The 16,028-nt window shown below is 44.9% G+C and overlaps 1 protein-coding gene across 3 annotated transcripts in view; it reads left to right on the top strand.

Annotated features, from left to right (window-relative positions):
* The first annotated feature begins 5,411 nt into the window (after positions 1–5,411).
* The window catches only part of PGGHG (protein-glucosylgalactosylhydroxylysine glucosidase), a 233,730-nt gene continuing 223,113 nt past the window's right edge, over positions 5,412–16,028 (top strand). Inside the window, exon 1 of one of the 3 annotated variants that reach the window (XM_075837336.1) lies at positions 5,412–5,703. The gene's annotated coding sequence lies outside the window, so the exon portion shown is untranslated. The other 2 variants (XM_075837338.1, XM_075837337.1) reach the window with 2 other exon arrangements.

Below are 16,028 nucleotides of genomic sequence, written 5' to 3'. Positions count from 1 at the left end.
GCAAAGCCAAGCTACCGCCAGGAGGCGTCGGAGAGACATCCCTTCTGCAGCTAGCCAGGTGGACTCACGTGTCCTTGAGTATTTGAGGCGCTGCGTAGAGGAGGACTGTTGCGACGCATTCGGCCGCACTATTGCCGCTTTATTGCGAAAGGTGCCTGAGGACCGGCTCATGCGAGTACAGGCGGCAATAATCACGTTGATAGAAAGTGCCACCCTACCAAACAATCCACACCACTTCTTAAATGCTATCGAGCAGTGGCGTGGATTTCCTGAGAACGCCACAGGTTCCACTGCACCATACCATACTGTTTCCCATCTTGGGACCCCGACTGCAAGGCACCATCCGTACAGGCCTATGACCACAAGAATGTCTCCGGGTCCTTTTATTGCACGGGAAAGACATTTCCATGGCTACTCCAGACCAGTCGAGAGCTGTCCTCCGCAACCTAGCCATATATACCACAGTCAGCATCAGCACCACTATTCTATGCCTGAACATACTCATCAGTGCCGTGGAGAGCATAGTAGCGCTGAAGCCTACACTTCTGCATCCTCGCCCCACCATTATTAAGACCTCTAAATGGGATAATGTGGGGACCAGGTATGTCAAGTTTACTCCGTCTGATTCTGATTTTTTTGTTCACATCATGTTGATGTTAGTGCTTTGTTTTGTTATAAACATTTGATTTATTATGTTTTGTTGCTATGCCCAAAAAAACAAACACAAGATAAAGCTTGAATTTGTTGGTGACAATGAGTGTGTCTCTTATTTTTCACATGCTTCTTACATGTTTTACATTCATGACGGTCTTTAATTATTTAACATGGTTTTTATAACAATACATTGCAAAACAACATAAATTAGGTATTAGTTCATCTCTTTGTGTTTGACATTATTGATATCACAAGTAATTCTGGGCTTGCAGTGCTGTAATATTGTAAGCACAAAGTTCAGCTATCATTGTAAATTAACAGTGCTTATTGCGATGATAAAAGCAACAATAGACTGTTTGGCAGCAAAAAACAATGTAAAAACACAAAAATATACAAGCTCGCAACCCACGTCAAGAGTCCTCATGTATTGCGAGTCCCTACACTACAACCCCCAAAAAAAGCATATATAAAATCAAAACATTCTGCATTATCCTCCGCAAAGAAATGTGGCACCCTAAATTGAATCGTGCTGCCATGGAGCAGGGCTCACAAAATATTCTGTAAATATTTTGCGCACTCGGAGTCCAGATGTTTGTGCCCTCCCTTGAGGATTTTGGGGAACAATGGCTGGTGTGCTTGCCATGGTTTCTATAAAATCAGCATCAAATGTAGCATCATGTATGCATGTGAAATTATGAAAAACTACACAGGCTTGAATGACATGATTAACATTAGCCGGATTCATTTGCATGGTTGAGAGAAATATCCTCCACTTGTTGGACATAATGCCAAATGCACATTCCACAAATCTTCATGCTCTGCTTAGCCGGTAATTGAAGATGCGCCTTCGAACATCCAAGCCCCTTCGAGCAAATGGACGCATTACATGTGTTGTCAGGCCAAAACCCTCATCTGCCACAATTACATATGGAGCCGGTGGTCCGCTTGAGCCAGGGAGTATGAAGGGTTCAGGTACACCAAGCTGGTTGCTCATAAGCCGTTGACCCATTCTGGATGCCCTTAATATGCGCGCATCAGCACAGCTGCCATACGACCCAATGTCTACTATTGTAAAACAATAATTACCGTCCGCCAAGGCCAACAAGACGATGGAAAAATACTGCTTGTAATTAAAGTATCTTGAGCCGGAGTGGGAGGGCTTTTTCACACTAATGTGCTTCCCGTCTAGAGCAGCAATACAATTTGGAAATTGGGTGACATTTAAAAATGCTTTTGATATAGACATCCACTGTTGTGGCGTGGGATGAGGCATCACTGTGTCCTTTAATATCTGCCAGATCACTAGACAGGTGGATGTGACAATGTAGGAAATGGTGGTCACACCAAGAAGAAACTCAAAGTGTAAGGAATGATAACTATTTCCTGTGGCAAGAAATCTAAATGACACAAAAAAAAAAAAAAAAATACAACAAAGGAAACATTTTATGTAAGTAATGAATGACACAATTCTTCCTCTTATCAAACTTAAAATAACATAAACACCTCAAGGTCACAATGAGTCGCTCCTCAGAGGAAATGCTGCGCCGCATGTTTGTGTCCTGGTAGGTGATTCCTGTACGAATCTCCTCAAGCAGCAGATCAAAGGTGGGCACAGACATGCGGCAAAATTATTGAAATTTCTCAGGGTGACGGCGCAGATCATCATAGAGGGTATGAAAGTGACCTTTTGAGGTGCGTTGGGACACAAGAGGATGAACCCAAAGCCTCCTTCTTCTCCACGGTTCCTCCTCAACCATTTGTTGGCGCTCGCCAAATCTCTGTGAAATCAGCCACGCTAACAGCTCAATGCCCAGCTGTGTATAGGGCATGTTTTGCGTACAAATAACACCTAATGCAGGAAACTCACAAAACTCCACAAACGTTTACCAAGCTGGAAAAGGATGAGAACATGTGAACAGAGCAAGCATGTGTCATTCAAGGGAGGGTTTTTAAAGGGTTGGCTCTCCAAAACACCGCCTTCAGTTTTTTCCACTGCCGTAAAAAACGCATGACATATGCGCGTAAAAAAAACGCATACACGCCCCACACACGGATGTCACACGGAACTGCAACGCACGCAAAACACAGCATTTTTTAAGCGCAAAATGCACACGTTCGTGTAAATAAGGCCTTAAAGTGAAATATGTCAGATTTTAAAAATGGGCTCTGATCCTTAAGGCCAAAACAAGGCTGCACCCTTAAGGGGTTAATAGAAGCCTGTGAAAATCACAATAAGCTGCAATATATTAGTATTGCAGTATATAGTGCAAGCAATCCAATGATCGCTGGTTTAAGTCCTGTAGGGGAACTTATAAAAAACAGTTAGCCCTCTTGCACACAACTGAGTGCCACTCGAGCCGTTTTTTACGGTATCCGAGTGGCACCCGATACTTTTCACGGACCCATTCACTTTAGTCACCTTAGCTTCCCAAAAAAAAAAAAATTCAAAATTCATCAAAAAGTCAGATGTACCACAAAATGGTACAAATAAAAACGACAGCTCGCCCCGCAAAAAAGAAGCCCTCATACCGCCCAATCAAGAAAAATACAACAAAGTTACGGTTCTCAGAATATGGCGACACAAAACAAATATTTTTTTCTGAGTAAAAGTGGTAAAACATAAAAAACCTATATAAATTTGGCATCGCCGTAATCGTATAAACCTGTAAAATACAGTTAACATGATATTTTTACTGCACGATTAACGAAAAACAAAATCCCCAAAAAATGTCTGAATCGCTGTTTTTTGCCCATCTCACCACACATAGAATTTTTTCCCAATACATTATAATGGTACATTAAAGGGGTTTTCCCATGAGGGACATTTATCACATATCCACAGGATTTGTCATAAATGTCAGATAGGTGTGCGACCCACCTCTGGGACCCACACCTATCTCTAGAACGGGGTCCCCTAAGGCCCGTTCTAGCTTTTTGTGCTCTCGCTGACTCCCGGCCACTGATTACACGGTCGGATGTTAAGGAAGCAGTGTAACTCGCAGAGCTACGCTGTTTCCGTAACTCCCATAGTAGTGAATGGCAGTTACGGAAGCAACATAGCATGCGAGCTATGCTGTTTCCGTAACCACTATTCAGTTCTAAGGGAGTTACGGAAACAGCGTAGCTCAGCGATTTACAATGTTTCTGTTACTCCTGACCATGTAATCAGTAAGTGGCCGGGAGGCGGCGCAAGCACAAATAGCTAGAACAGTGTTTAGGGGACCCCATTCTAGCGATAGGTGTGGGTCCCAGAGGTGGGTCGCGCACCTATCTGACATTTATGACAAATCCTGTGGATATGTCATAAATGTCCCTCATGGGAAAACCCCTTTAAATGGTGCCATGAAAAACTTCAGCTCACCCCACAAAAAAACATACCCTAAGGGCACATATAGACGCGGCGGAATTGTTTTTGAATTCCGCTGCGGACAGTCCACAGTGGAAATCCGCAGCAGACAGTTTGTCCATTGGTTTCAACACCTTTTTAGTTAACGTCGTGCAGACGTTGCGGAAAACTCAGCTGTGGAACATAGGCAGCGGTGCGGAATTTTCAGACCGCAGCATGCACTGTCTGTTGCGGAGAAGGGGAATTTCACTGCGGATTTCAGCCTTTGCAATGCAAAAACTGAAATCTGTGGCAAGTCCGTTGTGATTTCTGCAACGTCTGAATTACCTGTCAAATATGCAAATGTTGCTGCAGATTCGTTGCGTAATTGTCCAAAATCTGCACCAACGTTTGCAGCGGAAAAATTCCGCCACGTCTGAACATGCCCTAACACGTCTATGTCGATGGAAAACAAAAAAAGTTAGGGCTTTTGGAAAGCGGGCAGGAAAGAACTAAAATGAAAAATCGAAAATTGGCCTGGTGAAGCTCGCATGATACTGCCATTTAGTTTCCAAACATAAAATGACCACCGCACAACACTAATTATTACTGGGAGTTTTTAGTTTGATGCTAGGGTTCCATCCTTAGAGCCTACAGAAAGTGAGGGCCCTGGGCAATTGCCCAGTGTGCCACCTCCTAAAAAAAAAACTATATCCGATGAACAGTTAAAAAACATGGTGAAATTGGACTGCGACTAAAATGAATTGACAAAGACTGGATGCTAATGTACCACAACATGAAACATGTAGAAAGTGTAAGACCTCATGCACACGACCGTAGCCATGTGCACGGCCGTGTTTATCGGGTTGTCTGGCCGCGGAATGTCACCCGCGAGCCGCACGCAAATCGCGGGCCGTGCACACGGCCGCGGACATTATTTCCTATGAGCCTGGACCACAGAACACGGCCGTAATAAAACATGCCCATTATTTCTGCGGTGCAGGCTCCTGAATAGGGCCGCAATTCTCTCGTGGATTTTCGGGGGAATTGCGGCCGCAAAAGCACGGTCGTGTGCATGGGGGATAACTCGTCTTGCAAAGAACACGACCTCATAGAGCAGCAGCAATGCAAAAATAAAAAAAATTGGTGTGTGTTCATATTCTTATTCTCCAACACAGTGAAGGGAGATTGATTGAACCTAATGCAAAGGAAAAATGGCAAAAGTTACCCATAGCAACAAATCAGATTCCAGGACTCATTTTATAGAGGCAATTTGGAAAATAAAAGTATCAACCTAATTGGCTGCTATGGGCAACTACTTTAATTGTCCAAATCGCTCCCAGTGCGTGTCTGTCGCGTGATACCGTGGAGTTAACTGGAGTAGTTCTCTGCGACTATTCTGAAGAGAAAAGCTGTGTAAATCAGTCACAGCGGGAAAGAAGAGGACAAGTAGCGGGGAGTGAGCTCTACAAACACCTGGGCATTCCCTGTATACAGCCTTGTGAACAGAACAGCCGTCTCCACAGTACCGCACTGTATAGTCGGGCAGCATGTCCAGAAAAAGAAGTCACCTTCCTGTTTTTGTGAGATTTTTTATACTAGTGGAGCGCAGGTTCCGTTTAGGAGAGCGGACCTTCCTTACTACAGCCGGGAACAGGAGTGACCTATTGCATCGACCGGAAGCTTGCGGCGTATGTGAGGGAGAACCAGGACCGTACACCGAGGTAATAAGTCCAGGACGACGGACACCTTGTAATATATGTCTGACGCAGTACTACAGATAAGTCTTCACACAGGAATTTATTGTGCGCAGAATGACTGTGGGGTGAAGCTAGGGGTGAGTGATATGTATATGCTGCAGAATTTCCGTCCGGATCTGCGTATAGTCTGAGGGGTATTACAGTAGCAGCAAAGTGAGAGTTTAAGGCTATGTTCACACGGAGTATTTTGCAGGCAGAATTTCTGCCTCAAAATTCCGTTTGGAAGTTTGAGACAGAGTTTCCTCTCCCTGCACGCCGATTTTCGTGGCTTTTTACGCCCGCGGCCATTGGGCGCTGCGGGCATAAAACGCTGCGAAATACGCTTTCTCTGCCTCCCATTGAAGTCAATGGGAGGCAGACAAAGCTTATTGAAGTCAATGGGAGGATAGAGGTGGAAACACCCGAAGATAGGGCATGTCGCTTCTTTCTCCCGTGAGACGATTTTACCATTGAAATCGACGTGAGGCATTTTCGGGCCCTTTTTGGCGCGGTTTCCGCGTCCAAAAACTCAGTGTGAACTTAGCCTAACATTCACATGTTGCAGAAAACAAATCGCCAGAAAAAACGTGTGAAGATTGACCTGGGGTGCGGATTCCCAATCTGCATCATGTCAATTTCCACTGCAGGATTTTTTGCACGGAAAATCCAGACACATTTTGCAGTGTGGACATTTCCTAAGGCCGGGATCACACACACAGTTTTGATACAGGTTTTTGGCTCTATTTTTTTTTTTTGGAGCCAAAGCGAGAAGTGTATCCAAACGGTATGAAAGGCATAGGGTACAGACTGACGCATATGTCTCCTTTTGTGTCCACTTCTGTGTTTGGCTCAAAAAACAGAGACAAAAACTGCATCAAAACTGTGTGTGTGTGATCCTGGCCTAAAAGAATATTCCCATCTACATTAATGGCATATCCAGAGGATATTCTATAAACGTCCGATAGATCTGGGTCATCCGCACCTATGTCGAGAACAGGGGACCACAGTACCGCCTGATGAGCAGGTTGTGCCAGCTTTCTCCATACTGTAAAATGGGAGTTCTGGAAACAGCTAAGCAAGTGTTCCAAATACGTGGCCAACTCGCCATTCAATTCCGCACAGATGTTGATGTTTTCTAACTTTTTTTTTTTTGGTGGCGTTAGATTTTTTTTTATGCAGCATTCTCTAGGTATGGCATTTTTATCTGCTGTTATTCTCCATATGCTTCTCTATGAATGTTGACTCAATCATGGGCCAAAATAAATATGGGACTGAAATTTGTACTTGGTATGTCAACCGATACCCGCCCTCCTGTGATTTATCCAGTTTCCAATCATGTTTTATCGATTATATTGAGAGAGGAATAACACAGACGCTGCTGGTATGCTCAAAATACTCCTCTAAATTTTATTACCAAACTCCATTACTATAATATCATTCAAAAGGGGTGTAGGCAGTCGACTGCGCTATTGATTCAGTTGGAAAAACGGAAACCCGCCGGAACGGTGACAAACGGAAACCATTAGCAATGTTTCCGGCACCATTGATATCAATGGTGATGCGAACGGAAGCTAAGGTTTCCGTTGTGGGGTTCCACGACGGAAACCTCCAATGGAACCCTGGAACGGGAAGTAAACGCTGATGTGAACCGGCCCTTAGGCTTCATGCACTCGACCGTGCCCGTAATTACGGGCGAGGGCAGCCGGCCGTTTTTACGGGCCGTGCTACCATTATAAAGTATAGGAGCACGGTCCCTAAAATTAAAAAATAGCACATGTCCTATTTTTTTTCAGCCGGTTTCTATGGCACGGACACCCTCCCGTAGACATACAGTAAGGCACCCGTCGGCCATAGAAATGAATGGACCCGTAATTACGGACGGTTTTACGTTCGTGTGCGTGGGGCCTTAAAGTAGTAATCGGGCCTTATTCATTACAATAGAACCAAGATGGATACTCGAGGCAAGATGGCCGCTGCACAAATTGAATTAATTTAAGAATTATTTTAATCACTTTAACAATAAAACATAAAAACCACCAGGAAAAACACATGTAAAGAACGCTATTATCAACGCTTGAAATGCATGGCATTTTTTACTTTAGTTTAAAAACGCAGAAAAACTTTTGTGAGAAGCAGCCCCTTACTTCCAGTTAAAGGGGTTGTCTGGTTTTAGCAAATTAATGTTAATAATAGTGATATGTCAGAAGTTTTGATTGGTCGGGGTCCAAGCACTGAGCCCCACCAATTGCTAAAACAAAGCGGCAGAAGTGCTCGTGTGAGCGCTCAGCTGCTTTGTGTCTGTTCGGCTTTTTCCGGAAATCAATGTAGTGGTGTACGGGCTCAATATAAAGTATATGAGCCCGTACTCTGCTACATCGGCTTTCCGGAAAAAGCAGAACAGAAACAAAGCGGCTCAGCGCTCACTCTTTTTGATCAGCACATTCCAGCAAAATGAAACCAAAAGTGTATACAGGTGCAAGTACGCCTGTGACTGCCAAACAATACAGTACACAAGAAAATGGCGACGGCACACTGTGAACACCAATGGCACCGAAACACTATAAATAAATATGCATTTCTGCTGAATCTACTTGCAATAGTGAGGTTCTAAGTGCACGTTTTGATCAAATTGTATGAGCCCACCTGCCACGTCAAAGCGACCTCTATCAGGTGGGTCCCTACGCTGCTCATACCCCACTTCTGGGACTAAAGCTTCATATTGTATGAGCAGCGTAGGGACCTGTGTGTGTATGTGTGTGTATGTATGTGTGTGTATATATATATATATATATACACACACACACGTCCTGCTCAATGAATTAGAATATCATCAAAAAGTTCATTTTATTGAATTCAAAAGGTAAAACTCATATATTATATAGATTCATTACACACAGAGTGATCTATTTCCAGCACTTTTTTTCTTTTAATGTTGATGATTATGGTAAGGGTATGTTCACACGGCGGGGGTCCGTAACGGCTGAAATTACGGGGATGTTTCAGCCTGAAAACATCCCCGTAATTTCAGCCGTACCGGCATGTGCAGGCGCTTGAACGCCGCGTCCATTACGGCCGTAATTAGCGCTGCTATTCATTGGAGTCAATGAATAACGGCTCCAATTACGGCCAAAGAAGTGACAGGTCACTTCTTTGACGCGGGCGTCTATTTACGCGCCGTCATTTGACAGCGGCGCGTAAATATACGCCTCGTGTGAACAGACAAACGTCTGCCCATTGCTTTCAATGGGCAGATGTTTGTCAGCGCTATTGAGGCGCTATTTTCAGACGTAATTCGGGGCAAAAACGCCCGAATTACGTCCGTAAATAGGCCGTGTGAACATACCCTAACAGTTAATGAAAACCCAAAATGCAGTGTCTCAGAAAATTGGAATATTATATAAGCCCAATTTCACAAATTATTTTTAATACAGAAATGTTGGTCTACTGAAAGTATGTCCAGTATCTGCCCTCAATACTTGGTCGGGGCTGCTTTTGCATAAATTACTGCATCAATGCGGCGTGGCGTGGAGGCGATCAGCCTGTGGCACTGCCGAGGTGTTATGGTAGCCCAGGTTGCTTTGATAGGGGCCTTCAGCTCGTCTGCATTGTTGGGTCTGGTGTCTCTTCTGTGATGAACCGAAACGTCGCTTACTTGTGGTGAATAAAGTCACCCTGTTTCATTTACTCTGAAGTCCTGGTGCCGTTACTTTGCACTATGGTTTTTGTGTATGTGTGTGCGTATATGTATGGTAATTATGGCCTAAATCAAAATCACGATTAATTAAACATGTAAACTCGATTACCATTGAATTAATATTTATCCCGAGTCTGCTGTATATAATATACCCCCTGACACTGCTCCCATAGTGCTCCCAACACTGTATAATTCCCCCATAACTGCCCTCCACCCAGTATAATGCCCCCATAGCTGCACCCCACACAGTAAAAAGTTCCCCATAACTGCCCCACGGTGTATAATGCCCCTACAGCTGCAACAGTGCCTTATTAAAATAATATACATACTCCCCTAACTCTGTTTCAATGACGAGTAGAGGAGACCCCTCTGCTCCTCTGGTGCGTGCAGCACAGAGCAGATCGGCGCGATTATGTCACTGCCTCGCGTCCAGTGATACATAGTAAATGGTAGAGCAGGGACCTTACGGTCCCCTGCTTTACCATTGGATTCAACGGTATCTGCATACTGAAGATACGGGAGAAAATAATTGATAAAACCAAAATTCGCAAGATGATGTCGGTTAATTGCGCTGAATTTCTGAATTTCAATTTATTTTTTGATTAATTGCCCTGCCCAAATAAAATAAATATATATATATATATATATATATATATATATATATATCCTTCTCAATGTATTAGAATATCATAGAAAAGTTAATTTATTTCAGTAATTCAATCAAAAAGTGAAACCCATATGATGTAGATTCATTGCACACAGAGTGATCCATTTCCAGCATTTTTTTTCTTTTAAAGGACGGGTGTCACGAAAAAAATAATTTTAAGATCAATTTGCTTTTAGTGTTTTATTAAAAAATAATATTTGTGTGTTTTGTGTCTTTTGCTTTTTTTTTTTTTTCAAACGTTTTCTTTTCTATGGGGGCTGCCATTTTTTTTTTTTTTCATCTCTGTATGTGTCGATTAACGACACATACAGACATGGAATACGGCACATACAGCCCCATAGAGAATGCGAACGGGAGCCGTTCCATTCACTATGCTCAAAAAATGGCGGCACACAGTGTAGGAGGCTTGAACATTCAATCCCCTCCTTTCTCCTGGCACTAGCCAGAATAAGGGAGGGGGGATTCTGTGAGCTCACTAGAGCGTGTGTGTTTACACCAAATTTGCAGCATAAAGCAATGTGGTTGCTTTACCACATGCCAATGCTGCAATTTTGGTAATTGCTCCCTCTAGTGACCAGCACATTGAAATGTTATAAATTAGAATCTAATTTATAATATTTCCTGACTTGTGAAAAAATTCTAACAATGTCTAATCATGTATACACTAACTGTTTAAAGAGGCTCTGTCACCAGATTTTGCAACCCCTATCTGCTATTGCAGCAGATAGGCGCTGCAATGTAGATTACAGTAACGTTTTTATTTTTAAAAAACGAGCATTTTTGGCCAAGTTATGACCATTTTCGTATTTATGCAAATGAGGCTTGCAAAAGTACAACTGGGCGTGTTGAAAAGTAAAAGTACAACTGGGCGTGTATTATGTGCGTACATCGGGGCGTGTTTACTACTTTTACAAGCTAGGCGTTGTGTATAGAAGTATCATCCACTTCTCTTCACAACGCCCAGCTTCTGGCAGTGCAGACACAGCGTGTTCTCCAGAGATCACGCTGTGACGTCACTCACAGGTCCTGCATCGTGTCAGCACCAGAGGCTACAGATGATTCTGCAGCAGCATCGGCGTTTGCAGGTAAGTCGATGTAGCTACTTACCTGCAAACGCTGATGCTGCTGCAGAATCAACTGTATGTAGCCTCTGGTGCCGACACGATGCAGGACCTGTGAGTGACGTCACAGATCTGCACTGCCAGAAGCTGGGCGTTCTGAAGAGAAGTGGATGATACTTCTCATCAGAGCGCCCAGCTAGTAAAAGTGGTAAACACACCCCGATGTACGCACATAATACACACCAACTTGTACTTTTACTTTTCAACACGCCCAGTTGTACTTTTGCAAGCCTCATTTGCATAAATACGAAAATGGTCATAACTTGGCCAAAAATGCTCGTTTTTTAAAAATAAAAACGTTACTGTAATCTACATTGCAGTGCCTATCTGCTGCAATAGCAGATAGGGGCTGCAAAATCTGGTGACAGAGCCTCTTTAAGTAAAAAAAAAAATTTCTAGCGACACATTCCCTTTAATATTGAAGATTATGGCTAACAGTTAATGAAAACCCGAAATGTAGTCACTCAGTAAATTAGAATATTGGGTAGAAATTCAAGATTGTAGACTCATGGTGTCACACTGTAATCGGCTGATGAACACAAAACAGTGCGGTAAAAACAAATACGATTTGCGATTACGGTGATACGCCAAATTTATATTTTACTACTTTTATTAATAAAAAAAAACTTTTGATTAAAAAATGTTTTGTGTCGCCACATTCTCAGAGCCATAACTTTTTTTTTTTTTTTTTTTTGGTACGTAGAACTTTCTGATCACTTTTTATTAAATTTATTTTTTTAGAGCTAAATTAACCGCAATTTCAGCGGTTGAAATTTTTTTCATTTTTACGGCTTACACCATGCGCATTAAATAACGTTCTATTGTAATAGTTCAGCCTTGTATGGACACAGCGATACTAATTTTGTTTAACTTAATAATCGAGCGACTACATTTTGGGTTTTCATTAACGGTTAGCGATACTCCTCAACATTAAAAGAAAAAAATGCTGGAAATAGATCACTCTGTGTGTAATGAATCTATATAATATGAGTTTCACATTTTGAATTGAATTACTGACCTAAATGAACTTTTTGATGATATTCTAATCCAGTGAGGAGGACTAGTGTATGTGTGTATATATATATATGTATATATATATATATATATGTGTGTGTATATATATATATGTGTGTGTGTATATATACACACACACACACACACACACACTAGGGTTGTCACGATACCAGTATTTCGATACCGATACACAGAGTAGTATTGCGATACTCCATACCGAAACGCTACTTTGCTAACAATAAAAAAAAACCCTCAAAAATAGTCCTTCCGTTTTCTGGTGTTAGGCACAGGGTGTTATCAATTTTGAACCTCCATCTACCTCACATTAACCCAATATTGTCCATTACAACTGTGAGCGAGGTATTTAATGGGATCACTTACTATGATTATAGCGGGCCTCATTGGGTTAGTGTGTGAGGGAAATAATGTGATTCACATGGCTGTGTTCCGTGCATGAGATACAGACCGTATGTCACCCCCTTTTCCTGGATCCAACATAGTTCAGAAAGCCGGACTCCCGTACTGAAGACATGATTACAGTACAGGACGGTATTCCTGCGGGGAGGCAGTGACTCACGGCAGCATGGATGACTATGTTGCTAGGAGCCTGGCTTTCTGAACTGTGTTGGATCCAGGAAGGGCGTTCATACGGCCTGCATCTCGCGCTCCGAACACAGCCCTGTGAATTAACCACATCATTAACCCAATGGTGCCCATTATAATCATTATAGTAAGTGATCCCATCAAGTACTTTGCTCGCAGTTGTAATGGACATAAATGAGTTAATGTGTGAGGTACATGATGGGGTTAATTACTGTTAATGTGAGGCACATGGAGGTACTAAATTCATGATACCTCGTGCCTCACATTAATAAGTGACCATCATTTCCCTGACATAATGTCAACATTTGGATTCATGTGAGTCACATTAACCCCAAATGTTCCTCAATGCTGGCTGCCTTTATTTCAAGCTTGTGCTCTGCTGCAAATAACTGCCTGGGGTTGATCTGTCACTTCACTGCAGCATGAGCGAGACCCAGGCACGTCATCAGGAAACCTGTGCCGCTCTTGACAGTCCCCTCCCTGCCCCCTTCTCACATTCTCAGATTATCATTGGTGGACTGTTCCTCCCTCCTACTGTGACACGGCCTGCACTAATGAAGAGCGGCGCGTCACGGTAAAAGCGAGGAACGCTGATGGCTTCGTATCGAAATACATGAATTGACGGTATTGAACCGTTTGCCCCCCGCAGAGCATCTTAATGTCAAAATATATATATATATATATACATATGCACTCGCGTGCGCATATACACATACACACACACGCAGTGTGTGTGTGTGTATATATATGTGTATGTCCTTCTCAATGAATTAGAATATCAAAAAGTTTTTTATTTCAGTAATTCAATTCAAAAAGTGAAACTCATATTATATAGACTTATTACACACCGTGATCTATTTCCAGCATTTTTTTTACGACCTGTTAATGAAAACCCAAAATTTAGTATCTAATAAAAATTAGAATATTAACCCCTTCAGGACCAAGCTAATTTTTGCCTTCAGTACCAGCTCCATTTTTGTTCAAATCTGACGTGTCATTTTATGTGGTAATGACTTTGGAATGCTTGTGACCGGTGGCAGCTGCTGCGGGGCATGAGGGGGCCCGTGTCGCCCGCCGGCACGGGCCCCCACCATGGCCGGAGGCTCCGCTAGCTGCCGCTATGGCTACTACAGCGCGACGCCACTGAACACTACAGCAGAGCAGGGAGGTATCTCCTCGCTCTGCCATTAAAAAAAAAAGACGTATCTCCTATCCACAGGATAGGGGATACGTGTGTGATCGCTGGCATTGATAGGGAGAACGGGGGACTGAAAGTCCCCTGAAGTTCTCCATCACAAACCTCGGACTTCCGGGGTCTGTGTCGGCAGCTCCGCAGAAATGAAAGGCGCGCCGGTCACGCTTGTGCGCATGCGTGACCAGCGCTCCTTTAATTTTTATTGAGTTGCGCAGACGCCGGAAGTCAGAGGTTAGTCATGGAGAACTTCGGGGGACTTTCGGTCCCCCGTTCTCCCTATCGCTGCCAGCGATCACACATGTATCCCCTATCCTGTGGATAGGGGATACATGTCTTTTGTAGGACACACTGTAGGTCAGATTTTTTTGGGGGTTTGGGGCTGCATGGCGTTACCTACAGGGGGTGTCTGTATGGCGTTACCTACAGGGGGTGTCTGTATGGCGTTACCTACAGGGGGTGTCTGTATGGCGTTACCTACAGGGGGTGTCTGTATGGCGTTACCTACAGGGGGTGTCTGTATGGCGTTACCTACAGGGGGTGTCTGTATGGCGTTACCTACAGGGGGTGTCTGTATGGCGTTACCTACAGGGGGTGTCTGTATGGCGTTACCTACAGGGGGTGTCTGTATGGCGTTACCTACAGGGGGTGTCTGTGTGGCGTTACCTACAGGGGGTGTCTGTATGGCGTTACCTACAGGGGGTGTCTGTGTGGCGTTACCTACAGGGGGTGTCTGTGTGGCGTTACCTACAGGGGGTGTCTGTGTGGCGTTACCTACAGGGGGTGTCTGTGTGGCGTTACCTACAGGGGGTGTCTGTGTGGCGTTACCTACAGGGGGTGTCTGTGTGGCGTTACCTACAGGGGGTGTCTGTGTGGCGTTACCTACAGGGGGTGTCTGTGTGGCGTTACCTACAGGGGGTGTCTGTGTGGCGTTACCTACAGGGGGTGTCTGTGTGGCGTTACCTACAGGGGGTGTCTGTGTGGCGTTACCTACAGGGGGTGTCTGTGTGGCGTTGCCTACAGGGGGTGTCTGTGTGGCGTTGCCTACAGGGGGTGTCTGTGTGGCGTTGCCTACAGGGGGTGTCTGTGTGGCGTTGCCTACAGGGGGTGTCTGTGTGGCGTTGCCTACAGGGGGTGTCTGTGTGGCGTTGCCTACAGGGGGTGTCTGTGTGGCGTTGCCTACAGGGGGTGTCTGTGTGGCGTTGCCTACAGGGGGTGTCTGTGTGGCGTTGCCTACAGGGGGTGTCTGTGTGGCGTTGCCTACAGGGGGTGTCTGTGTGGCGTTGCCTACAGGGGGTGTCTGTGTGGCGTTGCCTACAGGGGGTGTCTGTGTGGCGTTGCCTACAGGGGGTGTCTGTGTGGCGTTGCCTACAGGGGGTGTCTGTGTGGCGTTGCCTACAGGGGGTGTCTGTGTGGCGTTGCCTACAGGGGGTGTCTGTGTGGCGTTGCCTACAGGGGGTGTCTGTGTGGCGTTGCCTACAGGGGGTGTCTGTGTGGCGTTGCCTACAGGGGGTGTCTGTGTGGCGTTGCCTACAGGGGGTGTCTGTGTGGCGTTGCCTACAGGGGGTGTCTGTGTGGCGTTGCCTACAGGGGGTGTCTGTGTGGCGTTGCCTACAGGGGGTGTCTGTGTGGCGTTGCCTACAGGGGGTGTCTGTGTGGCGTTGCCTACAGGGGGTGTCTGTGTGGCGTTGCCTACAGGGGGTGTCTGTGTGGCGTTGCCTACAGGGGGTGTCTGTGTGGCGTTGCCTACAGGGGGTGTCTGTGTGGCGTTGCCTACAGGGGGTGTCTGTGTGGCGTTGCCTACAGGGGGTGTCTGTGTGGCGTTGCCTACAGGGGGTGTCTGTGTGGCGTTGCCTACAGGGGGTGTCTGTGTGGCGTTGCCTACAGGGGGTGTCTGTGTGGCGTTGCCTACAGGGGGTGTCTGTGTGGCGTTGCCTACAGGGGGTGTCTGTGTGGCGTTGCCTACAGGGGGTGTCTGTGTGGCGTTGCCTACAGGGGGTGTCTGTGTGGCGTTGCCTA

This window comes from Rhinoderma darwinii, chromosome 9 (assembly GCF_050947455.1).
Source record: "Rhinoderma darwinii isolate aRhiDar2 chromosome 9, aRhiDar2.hap1, whole genome shotgun sequence".
NCBI classification, from domain to species: Eukaryota; Metazoa; Chordata; class Amphibia; order Anura; family Rhinodermatidae; genus Rhinoderma; species Rhinoderma darwinii.
Note: the sequence above shows the minus strand (reverse complement) of the source record. Positions and strands in the feature narration are given on the sequence as shown.